The sequence below is a fragment of the Trichomycterus rosablanca genome, unplaced genomic scaffold (assembly GCF_030014385.1).
Source record: "Trichomycterus rosablanca isolate fTriRos1 unplaced genomic scaffold, fTriRos1.hap1 scaffold_252, whole genome shotgun sequence".
Lineage (NCBI taxonomy): Eukaryota > Metazoa > Chordata > Actinopteri > Siluriformes > Trichomycteridae > Trichomycterus > Trichomycterus rosablanca.
This window is the reverse complement of record NW_026947080.1, coordinates 42,804-49,021: the sequence shown is the minus strand read 5'-3', so window position 1 is coordinate 49,021 and position 6,218 is coordinate 42,804. Positions and strand designations below refer to the sequence as shown.

Genomic DNA, 6,218 nt, shown 5'->3' with positions numbered 1-6,218 from the left:
CATTTATAACATTATAAATAATCAAATACATTTATAACATTATAAATAATCAAATACATTTATAACATTATAAATAATAAAAATTGTTAGTAAATGTTAAACTGAGATCTGATGATAAAGTCCTGTACCATGATGCATCATGAATGATTAATTTCTTTAGGTCGTCCACTATGGGAGGCACTCTAGAACTCTCTGCTCGACTCTTTGCTGGATCTCTTCTCTCTGTGAATTTCTCTATACACAATACTTTCATTTTTTTCCCTGAATTCTATGTGTAATCGATCCCTTTTGTTTTGTTTGTTTTGTCATTGTACATCGACCTTGAGTTTGGTGAAAGGCGCTATATAAGTTAAACTTATTACTATTATTATTATTATTAATAGATCAGCTGCTGTCTCTATTATCATGGCTGAACAGATTCTCACAAGTTGGGCTCGACGGTTTTCTTTGTTTGTGTAAATAGAGATTAGAGTCGTTTGTGTGACTGTGAGGGTTTAGTGGTGCTGTTAGTGTTAGTATTAGTGATAGACACAAATACATTCAATAATAAATGTTATTTTTACTTACCGAGTTCATCTTTATCTTCAGGTTCTTCCTTCTTCACAGGCTTCATCTGGAAACCTCCACACTGTTGCTCCTCTGGGGTGAGGTGTTCCTCAGAGGTGACGTGTTCCACAGGGATTAAAGATCCTTCACCTGAAATTCATCAATATGTGAAGAAGAAACTCAACAACTGGAGGAAACTGAAGGTTGTGGGCAGTGTTAATTTCGTTGACGAATGATTTTCGTCATAGTTTTCGTCAACAAACCTTTTTTTCATGACGAAAACGAGACGATAACTAAATAGAAACTACATAAAAGGATAAAAACTATGACGAAATGAATCGACACTTTCGTCAACGAATAAAAACAAAACGAAAATGTTTGGCAGGGACGACATCCAATAACTGATTTAGTTTTGTGGAAGGTAGGGACAAGTTAGGAAGAGATCCAATCAGAACTACTTTAGCGTATGTGGAGGGGCGGGACAAGCCGGGTAGCCATCTAATCAGTACTAATCTTTTGCGGTACCGCGGTAAGAGCACACTCGCACACATTTGATCTAACCCGGGAAGACCAGACTAGCCTGTGAACTGTCGTTACTCATGGAACTAGGTTAACTCCACGATGTTAACAGGGAGAAAGAGGAGAGCCGATATCTGGACACATTTCTCATTTAACGTCATGAAAAACAAGATGATGTGTAAACCATGTGGGGCGACGATCTCGGGTAAAAACACAACAAATCTGAAACGACATCTGGCACAGCTGGCAGTATAATGGAAACATAATGGCACTGCTGCTTTTACAGTACCCAGTTTTATAAAGAATGTAATATGCATTTTGTTATAAACAATGCATATACTTTTCAGGCCTACTGGTCATTAATATTTTGTTATTGTTATGCTCAATAAGCGAGGTCAGGTAAATAAAGATGTTTGAAAGAGGTTAAATCTGTTTTTGTGCGTATTGCACTTTCAAACATTAATAATATTCCATAACTGGTTAAAAAATGTTTAATTTTGTGTAAGTGTATATAATGACTTAAATAATTTAAGGGAACTGATGAAAAAGCATTTACATTTTACACCCTTTATATGTACAGTGTATCACAAAAGTGAGTACACCCCTCACATTTCTGCAGATATTTAAGTACAGTATATCTTTTCATGGGACACCACTGACAAAATGACACTTTGACACAATGAAAAGTAGTCTGTGTGCAGCTTATATAACAGTATAAATTTATTCTTCCCTCAAAATAACTCAATATACAGCCATTAATGTCTAAACCACCGGCAACAGGGGTTTACTCACTTTTGTGATACACTGTATTTTAGGGCGGCACGGTGGCTTAGTGGCTCAGTGGGTAGCACTGTCGCCTCACAGCAAGAAGGTCCTGGATTCGAACCCCAGGTGGGGCGGTCTGGGTCCTTTCTGTGTGGAGTTTGCATGTTCTCCCCGTGTCTGTGTGGGTTTCCTCCAGGTGCTCCGGTTTCCTCCCACAGTCCAAAGACATGCAAGTGAGGTGAATTGAAGATACTAAATTTGTCCATGACGGTGTTTGATATAACCTTGAGAACTGATGAATCTTGTGTTATGAATAACTACCGTTCCTGTCATGAATGTAACCAAAGTGTAAAAACATGACGTTAAAATCCTAACAAACAAATATGTATTTTAGTTGACTAAATCGACTGTAGATTTAGTCGACTATATTCTTATGACAATTAGTCAACTAAAACTAGACTAAAACAATTCAGATGACTAAATTTTGACTAAATTTAAATCACATTTTAGTCAAAAGACTATGACTAAGACTAAATCAAAATTTGCTGTCAAAATTAACACTGGTTGTGGGTTTAGTTACCACAAATAAATACTACTTAGATTTAATCCAGACTGGAAGTATCAGCACTTCTACACTGGACAGTACGGTACAGTACAGGTTCTAATCCCACTATCCACATTCTCTTATTATTTCTACTATACTAACCACACTGTACTGTACTAACATGGCAAACTGCTCCACATTTACTTACAGAAGTAACTTCCATCTTCTTCCTCCTCCTTTTTTATTAGTTTCTCTTGGAATACTTCATTTTGTAGATCTATGGGGGTGACGTGTCCCTCTTCTGCTGACTGCATTATTAAAAGATCTGACAGGCAGACGGACAGATAGACAAATGTACTTTATTCCCTATTAAAGAGAAATCCAGGAAAATTCTTTCAGACTGTTTTAACTGTTTATTTTTAATGCTGTGAGGCTGTAAACAGAGTGAAAATGTTGAAACTATTGTGGGACTGAGCAGCATCAGACAGAAAAGACTTCTAATAGAACTTTTTGGGTTGGTTTCACAGACAGGGATTAAGCCTAGTCCTAGACTACACAGCATTTTGAATGGAGATTCTCTATTTAAAGCTAAATGTAGTCCTGGACTATAAGCCTTAATCCCTGTCTGGGAAACAACCCTTTGAGTTTGGTGGAAGTGGTTTTGTGGCCCAAAGTGAAATGATTAAGTCTGATGTTCTTTACATCTAGTTTCTCATCCACTCCCAATAACAGTGCTGTACTAATACTTTTAACTTTTACTATAAACCTGTAAAACAACCTGTAAACAAAGCTACAAGAACTCGCTGTTTCTATCAAACATTAAAAACTGTAAACAAAGCTGAAAATGTGACGCGTTTATATCAAAATGTTAGATTTAATAATGAATAAACTCTGAATCCGTTACAATCCACTGATTCATCGGTTCAATGAATCGGTTCATCAGTACTGAATCATGTGTGATGCTAACAGTTAGCGGAGCAGCTAATAGTTTGTGTGTTTAAATAAAACTGGAGTTAAAGCTCCTCAAATCCTCTCAGTGATGTTTTATTATGAACTCTAGTTTTATTATTAATTAGAATGTGGTTATAATTAAATATAAGGGTTATAATTAAATACATATTTTACTTACAGATGAGGCTCTACAGTACAAACACAGCAGCTTCTTGTTCTTCTTATGATGTTTAATGGCGGTTGGCAGAACAACTTAAGACGCACCAGCGCCACCAACTGGACTGGAGTTGAACAGCAGCTTAGCAGTAAAACATCTCCATTAGCCCTGTATCTCTCACCTACAGTGTTGGGGGGAACGCGGTACAGTCACGTGATTACTTTTTATCTGTAACGAAGTCATGTAACGCGTTACAGTTACATATTTGTAATGACATTACAGTTACTGTGATGAGAGATGAGTCGTTCCCGAACGAACCGATTCTATTGAACGACTCTTTAAAATGAACTAAAGGAACCGAGTCGCTCCTCTAGTATAAGGACAAATAATTAAGGAATAAACTTGTTTATGTTAAATCTGATTGGTTCATGGCGTGTATGTTTTAAAGCAGACACAAACACAGGCACATCTCTGTACAAGAGAGGATTTTTCTGAAACTAAATAAATAAAGTAAATAAATGGAATTTGTTTGTAGATGTGATTCCAGTATACAGTATTTGTTTGTGTTTAGAATGTAACGTGAAAGTAAATTAATGAGGAACGAGATTACATTTTCCAGGATGTAATGACCCAGCTAGCCTTGTAATTGTGGCCCACTTCCGGCGCAGCTCCTGCCAGCCGAGCCTGCCGCATCTGGTTCAGTGCCGGCAGCCCGTGTCGGCTCTGAATCTTTTTGAATGACTGGCCAGAATCGGACCAAATACACTGGCCCAAATCCGGATGCCAGATCTCCGCCGACTCTCCCATAACTGGGCCGGAATTGCCCCCAAAACACGGCGATACTATTTATTTACCAATTTCTTCTCCTTTCACGTCCTCATAGATAAAATAGTAGATTTATGCTACAGATTAACTACAGATTGTGCAGCAGAAAGTATTTTATTAAGATAATTGCAGCAAGTAGTATAATAATAATAATCAGAATATTATAAATAAGACCAATTATAAAAGTGAACCAAAATGACAGCTATATGAATATTATATATAGAAAATAACATATAATTGCATATAAGAATAATAATTATAAAAGTGAACAATATATAAAAAATATATATAAAAACAATATAAAGAAGTTGTTATGATGTGGGGAGAAAGGACCCAAGGATGCAGAGGATTAAACTTAAAAGGGTTTTATTTACAAATAGTAAACATAATAAACCATAACATAAAGAATAACCAGAACAGAAAACACTTCCAGGAATCCCGAAGGCAGCCGGTAACGTCGAGGCTGAAAGAAACAGGGAAAAAAACATAAATGGGAAAAAGGGGAAGCGCAAGGCGCGAACCCTGGTCACTCACCTCCTGGCTGGGAGCTTAAGCGCACTGCCACCGCAACGCTGAAAGCAAAAACCGCTCCCAGCCTTAAAGAGGCGAAGCGACCGGGTTCGCGAGGTGGGAAACCTCGCGCTGTTGGCCAAAGAAGGGGGTAACACCGCCGGTAGTTGAGTGGCACGGCGCTCTCCAGCCGTTTGTGCTGGTCAGCGCCATGCCAGCTACCGGGTGTGATTAAATGCGGACTTAACCGACTAAATGTAACGGCGCTGTCACCAGCCAGAGTGGCTGGGAAGTGGCCGTTTATTCACAGCGCTCCAGAGGGCGTAACGCGACGCTGTCACCAGCGCTTTGCGCTGGGAGGGGGTCGCGTTCCTCTGGGCGCCCTAATGGATATCAAGGTGGCGGCGGCACGGCGGCGGCGGCTCAGCGGCGGCGACCTGTTGGCGACCTAATGGCGGCGACCAGGCGGCGACGGCACGGCGGCAACGGCTCAACGGCGGCGGCACAATGGCGGCGGCACGGAGGCGGCGGCGGCGACCTGGCGGCGGCCCAATAGCGGTGGCCCGGTGGCGGCGGCACGGCGGCGGCAGCACAGTGCGGCGGCACAACCTAGAATTTAAATAAACAAACATAAAAGGGCACCGCAGTGCCAAACAAACTGAAAGAAAGAAACGAGAAAATGGCCAACAAAAGCAGAAGGTGCGACGGCTACAGCTCTGCACCGGTTAGTAAACTGGGCCGGATCTGGCTACATTGATTCTGGTCGATTCTGACACTCGGCCGAATGTGCCGATAGAAAAGTGGGAACTGGGCCAGATGAGTGTGCTAGCTGGGGAGTAAAGTAATCCCATTACAATTTTAGTTAAGTAATAAGTAATGAGTAATGGATTACTTTTTTGAGTAACTACCCCAACACTGCTCAGGTAGCTTTAGAGAGGACTACTAAGAAAGGACTAAGAAACCTTGAGAGGAACCAGACTCAGCAGGGACCTCCATCCTCCCTGTGTGGCCTAGAGGATAATTTAAATAAATAAAATGTACACAAATCATACATACACAAACCTAACCTAAACAATTTTAAGCTCTTAATTACTTATTTATTTATTTTAGTTTCAAAACAACACGAAGCTGGCGAGAAAAATAAAAGTAAGAGAGAGGGATGGGAGACCGCCTGGGAATACCAGGTGCTGGAAGCTTTTATCCACACACACCCACCTTCACTCCAAACCTCCTGTTACACACTGACCCAGCGGCTTTTTCTTCATCAAAGCTAATGTCCAAGGCAGTTAAACAGAGTTATTATTATTTATTTATTGTAATATTTACACTATAATTTCCTGTAGTACGAGCGGGATGGGTAAGTGTAGCATCTCTCCTATAAAAATAAAATATTTCTTTAAA

The 6,218-nt window shown here is 40.0% G+C and overlaps 1 long non-coding RNA gene across 1 annotated transcript; it reads left to right on the top strand.

Moving 5' to 3' along the window:
* Nucleotides 1-1,084: 1,084 nt before the first annotated feature.
* On the top strand, nt 1,085-3,903 carry LOC134307087 (uncharacterized). Its single transcript, XR_010009655.1, has 2 exons — nt 1,085-1,270; nt 3,506-3,903. It is a non-coding gene; the product is annotated as an uncharacterized LOC134307087 (long non-coding RNA).
* Nucleotides 3,904-6,218: the final 2,315 nt, after the last annotated feature.